This window comes from Macrobrachium nipponense, chromosome 16 (assembly GCF_015104395.2).
Source record: "Macrobrachium nipponense isolate FS-2020 chromosome 16, ASM1510439v2, whole genome shotgun sequence".
Taxonomy (NCBI): domain Eukaryota; kingdom Metazoa; phylum Arthropoda; class Malacostraca; order Decapoda; family Palaemonidae; genus Macrobrachium; species Macrobrachium nipponense.
Window position 1 is genome coordinate 558,147 of NC_087209.1, and position 10,917 is coordinate 569,063.

The following is a 10,917-nucleotide window of genomic DNA, read 5'->3' on the forward strand; positions in this document are numbered from 1 at the left end:
CTTTGGGAATGTCCTTTGTTGGACGTTAATCAGGGATTTGGCTAAGGTATTTGGGTAAGTAAATGCAAAAGGGTTAGATTTTCCGAGGGTCTGGGTCACCGTCTTAATCCTGTCCAGGTGTGGAATTTTTATTTTATTATTGGGGTGTGTCGTCGGTCTTGGTTTGTCTTGAGGGGGTCGGTAGAAATTACGTTTCCTTTGGTTGAATTGCTTTCTCAATTATATGGTCAGGATACCTTAAAGACGAAAGCTGCTTACTAATTAGTTCGATTTCTTTTTCCAGGAAATCTGGAGAACAAATTCGTAAGGGTTTTAAGACTAGGTTGCTGGCTACGCCTATCTTGATAGGACAGCTGATAGCTGAAGCAGTGAATGTATGATAGTGAGAATGTTGGTTTTCTGTATATGGTAAATTTGTATTCTGTCGTGTTTCTGATTATTAAAACATCAAGAAAAGGAATTTTGTTGTCTGTTTCCCATTCAACTTTAAATTTGCTGCTGGGCACTAATGCGTTTAATTTTGAAAAGAATTCATTAAAATTACCCCATTCATTATCCCAAAATGTTAGAATATCATCAACATATCTCATCCACAGCATGTTTTTGGGTTTTATTGCATTTATTACTGTAGTTTCAAAGTATTCCATGTACAGATTGGCTAAAACAGGACTTAAAGGACTACCCATACTACACCCGAATTTTTGCTTATAGAATGATACCCCGAATGAAAATACGTTATTAGATACACATAATTCAACTATCTTTATTATTTTGTCTAGCGCCAATGTGAAATGATATAAATACCACCTTTTCTGTAACTTTTCTCATTCATCTACCTGAAGAGGGAGACAGTAGTCTCTGAAATATAATATTTCTCTCTCTATATTTTGGTGTTTTGTATGGGCTCCTTTTATTATTATTATTATTAGTATATATATATATATATATATATATATAGTATATATATATATCTATATATAGAGAGAGAGAGAGAGATAGAGAGAGAGAGAGAGAGAGAGAGAGAGTTTAGTTTCTCTTCTGTTCCGTGTCAGTTCACTAGTACTAGCACACGGGTGTTTATCCTTCCATTTCTCAGCTATATTATTTAACGTTAAGTTTGTTTTACTTCCTGTCAATTTCCTCCTTGGCTGCGACCCGCTTCAGTCGACTCATGATTTGGGCAAGGATTCTCTCTCAGTAATCTTAATAAAGAAAGAATTTTGAGTTCTTGACCGCAAGAGTACGATTCCTCCGTGCGCACTTGCATTGGCGCGCTCATGTGTGGCGTAAGAGAGTTTAACTTTTTTTTTCTGTTTTGATTGGTGGAAACTGTGTTTTTTTGTTTGAAATCATATCATACCTGACAGATGCGTCGTCACGTAAGTTTGTGAAAACATTGTGAGTGGCTCAATAAATCCGCAAGAAAGTGGGGATGATAAATGATCGTCTGGTTTTGTTCTAACATATCAGCCTAAATGCAAGGTGACACGTCAACCAATAACGTTCATAAGAAAGTGGGATGTTTCAATGTATCGGCCTAAATTCAGGTCGACACTCGACACTTTAGCTACTGATATTCATACATTTATTGTGAGGGAAAGCTGTAATTAACGCAAGTAGAAAAGGGTATTAAACATCGCTTTCATTCGTTTAAGTATTGTAAGTAATTTTGTTAATTAGCTGCTTTTCACGTGCTTGTCACATCTTCCTAATCTACGATAATTACCCCTCGTAAAAGTCATGAGCCAAATTACCCTTTCCCCGCTCCCCACCCCCCGAGACAAAAGTCGGGGAAATTATGTGAGCAAGAGAATTTGATGCGATTAATCTTCAAAAGCCCGTAGGACCAAAAATAACTTTCGGTCAATAAGAGCAACTCCCCACCCCACCCTAATCCCACGATGACAAGCATAATGAAGCAAGAAGACGAAAATTACTGGAAGGTGAGCGAAGTCAAATGCTACTCCCTCGGAAGGGGGTGAGGTTTAGATGCCAGATAGCCTTTTGAGCCTTCATTAAAATGACTTTTTCCAAGCTTTTCGAAAGAAAGATAAGTTAACGTTTGGAAAGAGAGAGGATAGTGAAATATATGTTAATGATTACATTCCGTGTGATAATATATGACGCGATTTGAACGAAAAGTAGATGATTGAACACAAGGAACGCGTCATAGGTGCCAGATAACCTATTGTTGATCCATTAAAGTGACCGTTTCCAAAGCGTTTCGAAAGAAAAGTAAGTTAGGGCGAAGTAAGAGAGTGAAGATAGTGAAGTAGATGTCACGTATTGAACTTCGCGAGATTAAATACTGCGTGATTTTCACGCTAAAAGTTGATAACTGACGCCAGGAACGCGATTGCCGCAAGTGTTGAGCAACCCGTAGCCAGGCCAGGTAGGAAGGAGGGAGCTCCAGTGTGTAACAGGTGATAGTTCCGACCATGGAACGGTGCGCAACGGAGCTATCGAAGTGACCTCTGTCCTCTCCATTCCATTTTGCAACCCTTTCCCGTCAAATACCGCGTTGAAGTAAAGTGTCAAGTGAATTGTTGAATCCCCAGTGGCTGTGGATATTCCAAGCGTGAGCGAAAAAGGGTATTATTTAAGCGTCTACGAGAGAAATCAAAATAAGTTTTCATGTGCTATGCTGTGCAGCTGATGCCCAGAATTGATCAAGGTAGTACCCGAGTCCCTCTCCTACGTTTTCTTTGTAGTTCGAAAGTATGCCATCTTTTGGCTTTCATTCTAACGCCTTTCTTTTATTTCAGTGTCTTTTCCGGGTAATTATACTGGAAATAGATGGTCAACTTTTTTTATTTACTAATACTATGTTACTATCTTTTTCCTTGGTGTGTAGGATGCTTGTAAATAATGTGAAACCTTTTAACAAGGAAAGATGGATAGATAATTCGTACCCTTTTCTTGTCGTTTCATTCATTTCATTATTAATTTCAATGTCTTTTAGTCAACCAAATACACTGTAAATAAACAATTCGTTAATAGATAAAACGTTTGTTTGCTAGTACTATTATAGGTTTTTTTTTCCCTTGGTATGTGGTGGATGTTTGTAAACAATGCACCTTTTAAACAAAAAGGATAATTCGTATCCTGTTCCTGCCCATTTATTTAATTTATTTACTAATACAATGCCTTTTTGTCTGGGGGATCTATAAAGAGACAATTCCGTCATTAGACGTAACGTTTTGTTTACAAATACTAGCCTAGGGTAAGTTCACCCACCCAACCCCTTGGTGTTGTAGGATGTTTGTAAACAATGCGAAAACTCTGAAAAAGAGGGATAGTTCGTATCCTTTTCCTGTCATTGTTGAGGCGATGGAGAGGCTCGCATGCCGTCGCTGTTGCAATCCGTCAATTATTATGCGTTTCCATGCACGCTATGCGATAGCGTATATTATATCAATATAACGGTGAATTGCAGAACTGTGTCTAGAATGAAAATGTCACTGTGAATAAATAATTAAACTTTGGCTAAGTCTCCTGGAAAGATTTAGTTTTGTGTTTATACATCAGCCTAGGCTTGAAGTTGCTTGCTAAAATGAGTTTACCTTTATCAATTGTCTAAAAACACTCTTCTAGATGGTCACAAGTGTCGCATTAAGTGAATGCTTCGTTGAAACAAAGTAGGGTTCATGTGATCTTGAACTAAATGTTCCTGAAAAGCTTGTCTTTTATGGTGGTCTCAAAAACACATTACGAGATGTTTACAATTTCCGTATTCAATTCATCGTTAAAAATGGAGTAAGCTTCGTACCAGCATAGGCTAGATATTTCAGAAAAGTTTCTTTTGAGTTCGTCTCGTGTCTGTATTAGGCCAAAGCGTGAGGTTGCTCGCTGGAAGAGTTCTCAAAATATGTCTTACAACGCTTCTAGATTAGTAACAAATGGTGTCAGCATCGTTCAAGTGTAGCAGGTTTCATACAATCTTAGGCCAAATATTTCTGTCAAGTTGACAGTGTGTTCCTCTCGTGTCTGTATTAGGCCTAAGCTTGAAATTGCTCGCTAAAAGGGGGTTACCTAGACATGCCTAAAAACAAACTACGAGATGGTTACCATTGTCGCATTAAATCGTTAAATGTGGAGTAACCTTCATATCGAAGAGACATAAAAAGTTGTTGGGTGGGTGTGGTAGAGAGAGAGAGAGAGGTATGGGGGGGGGGGGGGGCGTTGAGAAGCCCTTGGCGAGTAGTGTCTCGCCCTCCTCTGCCTCTTTCTTTCTTTTACCTCCGAAAGGGTTAGGGGTTAGGGGGTCACAGGGGACGAGCAGGTCCTCCCCAATTTCTTCTCGTTTCCTCCCACAGACTGACAAACTTGTCCTTCGTAAATGTGCGTTAGATATTATCATGACCGCAGCGCTTACGCACGAGACTTTGCGCTTCGTAGGTACGTAGACCTTGCATGTGGTATGGTTACGGATTTAAATTTGCACAGCGAAACAACTATATTTCCAGAGTAAAATGACTGTGTATACATTATATTCTGCGGTCTTTTCACGGTGAAATTACTTTATAGTGAGCAGAATTTCCCCTGCGAACAATTTTTATATTTTGCAGCGGAATAAATGGCTCGAGATTTGTGAATTTGCTGGAAGTGTCACGGGTGGTATTTGATGTAAAAATGTAAAGTATACTTTTAGATTTGGTTGAAAAGCGGTAGCGAGAATAATTTTGTTTTTACGGGAAATCTTCTAACCCCTTGAATTTTGAGCGTTATTTATGCATATATATATATATATATATATATATATATATATATATATTATATATATATATATCTATATATATATATATATCGTGTTATCTAGGCCTTGGCGTGGTAACCGACTACTCGGCTCAAATATTTAATCATTGTCTTGTAGGGCAATTTTGCACTTTTTGGTTTCATATGAATTCCTAGAAGTGTCTTTTATGCAATATTTTAGACGCCAATATAGGAATTCGCTAGCATTTAACATGACGTTAGTAATAAACACGGTGTTGCTTCAACGCCTACATAAGCACAATGGCTGTTACTACCTTGAAGAACACTTCTTGATGGTCTGTTTTGTTATTATTATTATTATTATTATTATTATTATTATTATTATTATTATTATTATTATTATTATTATTATTATGTCATTTATATCTACGCCTACATAAGCACATGACTGTTTTTTTACTACTGAATGGTCTGTTTATTATTATTATTATTGTGACGTCAGCGCTCTCATTCTTCTGAGACATGCGGATGTCTGCTATTTCTCACACAGCTGTTAAGACCGATGTCACAATGTTGTTGCTCCATCGGACATTACTTCAAATGGTTTGCGTGCAGTCCTTCCTCCGAACTAACAGTTTGCCTCCCTATTGCTTTTATTTTGCAGTTGTTTGTGAGTTTATCTCTAGTAATTTCAGGATACTAATATTTTCTCTGATACAGTTGAATGTATTCATGACGGTTTTGGCTCATGCGAAATAATACACCTTTTTTTTTTTTTTTTTTTTTTTTAATGTGGTTTTTGTGCTTGAAACTGTATATGATATTTTTTTAACATATTGTCTTATTATCAAGAGCTGATTATTCCAGTTGGAAGTAATGATAATATTGATAATAATGATGAAAGCCTAATTCCATGCCCAAATCAACATTCATGATAATAATAATAATATTAATGATAAAGAAAGCCCAAATCCATGCCCAATTTAAAATTCATAATAATAATAATCATCATCATCTTCATCATCATCATCATCATCATCATCATCATCATCATCATCATCCCTGAAAAGGAATCTGGAAAAACTAGAGGCTGAAGTAGCTCCAGGACTCATGCAGAAGAGTGTGATCCTAGAAACGGCGCACATAGTAAGAAGAGTGATGGACTCCTAAGGACGCAGGATGCAACCCGGAACCCCACACTATAAATGCCACCCATTCGAATTGGAGGACTGTGATAAAGAAAAAAAAAATAATAATGAAAGCCAAAATCCATGCCCAAATCAACATTCATGATAATAATAATAATAATGAAAGCCCAAATCTATGCCCTAATCAGCATTCAATCAAATACCATTACTTGTGGCCGTAACATTTACATTAATCTCTCGTAATACTAATCATATGACATTTATTCATAAGCCAATCAAACCACCTTCGGATGCAATCGGAATTCTTTGCTCGACCAGAATCGGTTATTTCTGGATGAGTCAGATTTTTGAATCATACAATAGAGAGAGAGAGAGAGAGAGAGAGAGAGAGAGATGGCGGGAACTGGTGGTAGTACGTTGTTGCCACACTGTCCATACGGGTATACGTCCGTTTTTATGTATTTTTTCCCTTTATATTCGTTCGGGTTGGTGTATGTTTAATTTGATTAGTAGTTTACTGGATATTATTGGATTAAACGGGTTGAAAAACTGAAGGAAGAACTTGCAACTGGTTACTTGCTTTGAATGTTATCCGTAAACTTTTTTCGATATATATATTTTTTCCTTTAAAACCGGCTGAACTAAACCGGCTGTTTAGGAATATAAGCTGCGTATTCGGATGTATATATGTCCTTTTAGCATGAAGATTCGCCTAGTTTCGTAATCCACATCTCGTTCACTTCATACTATTTTCAAGTTCGTCCTTTTAGAGTGAAGGGTTTTTAAAAGTACTTTTATGTTTATATTTGTTTATATCGGCCATTTGTATCCGAAATTAAGCCATTTGAATTTTGATTTAATGAGATTTTAAATTTGATTTAATGAGATTTTAAATTTATGATTTACTGAGATTTTGCATTTATGATTTAATTTTGAATTTATGATTTAATGAGATTTTGAATTTATGATTGCATGAGACTAAGGCGTTTTATAATCATAAGGGAAAAACACCTTTAGACTTAGGCGTAAGAATGTTCGAGTCAGAATTTCATTTTCGAATAAATTTAAATTTTGTGGATGTTTATTTGTGCTGCGGGATTTTATTCGTACTTGGGGACTTTGCAGTTGTTTGCAATCTGACATTTATTGCTGGAGACCGAGGATCGATCCCAGCCGTGGGCAACGTTTTGGGATCATGTAGTGTAAATCCCATTGTCCTTCTGTTGACTGGAACAGTGAATTGGATATCGTTACATGACTGTGGTGGGTTGCAGACATTGCCTGCGTGGGAGGGCATGGGACTAACACCCTTATCCCCCCCAAAAAAATTCCATCTTATGTGTGTGGGTGTTTAACCGCCAATATAAAGTCAGCCATGAACCTTCAGTTCTAATTGCTATAGTAGATTCACATCACCCGTGCATCTGATGTCTAGGCCAGTCCCTTACGATGCTCCTGATTGGCTGTTGATAAGCCAATCACAGGGCTGGAAACTCTCAGTCTTTCTATCGAGTGTTCATATAGACAGGATGTATGTTCCACCTCTCCTGGGGGATACTTTTGAAAGATGCATCCCTCAGGAGAGGTGGAACATATATCCTGCCTATGTGAACACTCTCGAGACTGAGAGTTTCCAGCCCTGTGATTGGCTTATGAACAGCCAATCAGGAGCGTCGAAAGGGACGAGCCTAGACATCAGATGGACGGTTGAGGTGAATGCACTATAGTACCAAGCTCGGGTGAGAGAGGAGCCCTACCTTGTTGTACGCCAGGCTTTAGTGAAGCTTGCAAGAAACTCGTGTTTTGTGATAAGAATGACAAACGGCTGAATAATTAATGATTTTTATCTAACTTTGATACTTTGAAATACCATTCGTATGTGAGAGGATTAATGAGAAATATTATTATTATTATTATTATTATTATTATTATTATTATTATTATTATTATTATTATTATTATCACTGGGAAAGTAAGTCCACAGTAGTATGCCTGTTTGATTTTGTTTTTTAAAATATTAAAAAGCAAAATCAAACAGGCATATGTACTAGTGTGGATTTACTTTCCCATTTCACTGATGGTGTGTTTATAAGTTTTCTTTAAATTATTATTATTAATTATTATTATTATTATTATTATTATTATTATTATTATTATTATTATTATTATTATTATTATTATTATTATACGTTTTGGGGCTATTAGCTCTTTCCCGCTCTGTATATTTTTTTAAAGCTGACTCTATGCTTTTTTATCTGAGTTCGTGCGAAAATGCAAAGAATTGCCACACTCCTTTTATATTGGTAATATACTAGAGTTTTATCTAGTTATTTGTTAATTTATTTTTCTTATTAATAATTTCTCTCTTCTCTCTGTATTTCCCATTACCCTCTGTTACTTCTTTCGACCGAACACCATAATATTCTTTGGAAGCTTGAATTTCAAGTCAGTGGCTCCTATTGGGGCTTTTTTCATATGAATAGGGTTTACCTTCTGAATACTACTACTACTTATAATAATAATAATAATAATAATAATATCCTTGGAACCCTTGAAATTCAATTCCAATATGAATAAGGGTTTATCCTTCTAATAATAATAAAATAATAATAATAATAATAAATAATAATAATAATAATAATAAAAATAATAATAATAAAATAATAAGATAAAATAATAATAATATAATAATATCATAAGATTTGCGCCGTGGGAGGAGTGGGAGGTTAGGTCGACAATAGACTTAAGTCAAGTTAAGCAACATTGGGGCTGGTCAGACGTTGGATGGGTGACCGCTCTCCTCGGCGTTGATTCCTTGGGAAAGGATCTTTACCATAATTTCCTCAGTCTACTCAGCTGTAAATGAGTACCTATCCCTGATGGGGTAGGGTCCAGCTAGTGGGTTAAATAGCAAAACTCAGCAATGATGGAAAGTAATGAAGGAATAACGACAACGACGTAAATGGAACCTCTGGCAACAGAGGAGCTTCGTCCGGCAACCAGGTATTCAACCCAATTGAAGGGAAGACGGTCAGGTACTTGGAGGGTCGTCTCATCCAGCAACTGATTCACCACAACGACAGTAATCAACAGCCTGAGATTGGAGCTACAGAAGCAAAAAGGAAGAAATGGACAAGAGAAGAAAATAAGGAAATATGGAGATGATACATCAGAAGCAACCCGACGGAGAGAGGATATAGAAGAAGATTGGTCAACATCTGTGAATGAGAGGAATAACCCCCCAAACAGAGCAGAGGCTGGCAGACCAAGTAAGGAACATAAAGAAAAACAACTGGCTCTCCCCACACAGAAAGAGAAGAACTGGAAAGGGAAAGTCACACGACAACGAATTACACGAAGACGAAACTGAGAGACGATGCCACAGAAGACGACAGGGAGGATGAGGTATCAAACAACGACACACGAAGAAACACCGACGAAGTAACAGAGAGGACGGAATGGGTAGAAAAGATTAGACAATGGATGGAGCCAAGATACAGAGAGAACAAAGATCCCTCCATGAAAGCCTACAACACCAAGAAATTAAGGAGAAAACAAGTGAGGTCAATGAAATAATGGGCATAATACACACCACCAGTACCACAGAAAAACAAATAACTTGGTATATGCAGGAGCAAGATTAGTAGCAGAACTGATGGGGATTCGAACACCAACACCACCAGCACAACCAAACCAACAGAAACCAAAACAGCAACCTCCTTGGAAAAGGCGCCTGGAAAAGCAAATCATGGTGATGAGATCTGACTTGAGTAACTGAAAGAGATGGCGGAAAAAAGGCTAGAAGCAAGAAAACAAGGGAGGAACTCAACGAGAAATACAAAGTACAAGAGAGGGGACTAAACAACACAATAGAAGATGTAAAACAGAGGCTTAAGGCCAAAGCACATAAGATCCAACGGTACATGAACAGGAATAAGGGATACCAACAGAACAAACTATTCGGAACCAACCAGAAAAGACTATACAGCCAACTAAGAGGGAAAGACAACCACCAGAAATTCCTGAAGCCGAACAAAGTAAGAGACTGGGAAAACATATGGAGTAATCCGGTATCACACAACAAACATGCAACATGGCTCCAGGAAGTCAAGGAAGAAGAAACAGGGAGAATAAAACAAAGATTCACAGACATCACGACAGACACAGTCAGACACCAACTAAAGAAAATGCCAAACTGGAAAGCCCCAGGTCCCGATGAAGTCCATGATACTGGCTCAAAACTTCAAGGCCCTACACCCAAGAATAGCAGAACAACTCCAGCATTGTATCTCAAATCACCATGCACCCAAATGGATGACCACAAGAAGAACATCCTTAGTACAAAAAGACAAGAGTAAGGGAAATATAGCCAGTAACTACAAGCCTATCACCTGCCTACCAATAATGTGGAAGTTACTAACAGGTATCATCAGTGAAAGGCTATACAATTACCTAGAGGAGACAAACACCATCCCCACCAACAGAAAGGCTGCAAAACGAAGTGTAGGGGCACAAAAGACAGCTCCTGATAGACAAAATGGTAATGAAGAACAGTAGGAGAAGGAAACCAACCTAAGCATGGCATGGATAGACTATAAGAAAGCCTTCGACATGATACCACACACATGGCCAATAGAATGCCCTGAAAATATATGGGCAGAGGAAAACACCATCAGCTTCCTCAAAAATACAATGCGCAACTGGAATACAATACTTACAAGCTCTGGAATAAGACTAGCAGAGGTTAATATCAGGAGAGGGATCTTCCAGGACGACTCACTGTCCCCACTACTCTTCGTAGTAGCCATGATTCCCATGACAAAAGTAACTACAGAAGATGGATGCCGGGTACCAACTCAAGAAAAGAGGCAACAGAATTAACCATCTGATGTTAATGGACGACATCAAGCTGTATGGTAAGAGCATCAAGGAAATAGATACCCTAATCCAGACTGTAAGGATTGTATCTGGGGACATCAGGATGGAGTTTTGGAATAGAAAAATGCGCCTTAGTCAACATACAAAAAGGCAAAGTAACGAGAACTGAAGGGAT

At 37.7% G+C, this 10,917-nt stretch overlaps 1 protein-coding gene across 3 annotated transcripts in view; it reads left to right on the forward strand.

Annotated features, from left to right (window-relative positions):
• Positions 1–2,386: 2,386 nt before the first annotated feature.
• The window catches only part of LOC135195496 (uncharacterized), a 153,838-nt gene continuing 145,307 nt past the window's right edge, over positions 2,387–10,917 (forward strand). For all 3 annotated transcript variants that reach the window (XM_064221713.1, XM_064221714.1, XM_064221716.1), the window contains exon 1: positions 2,387–2,674. The gene's annotated coding sequence lies outside the window, so the exon portion shown is untranslated. The remainder of the gene's footprint in view (positions 2,675–10,917) is intronic.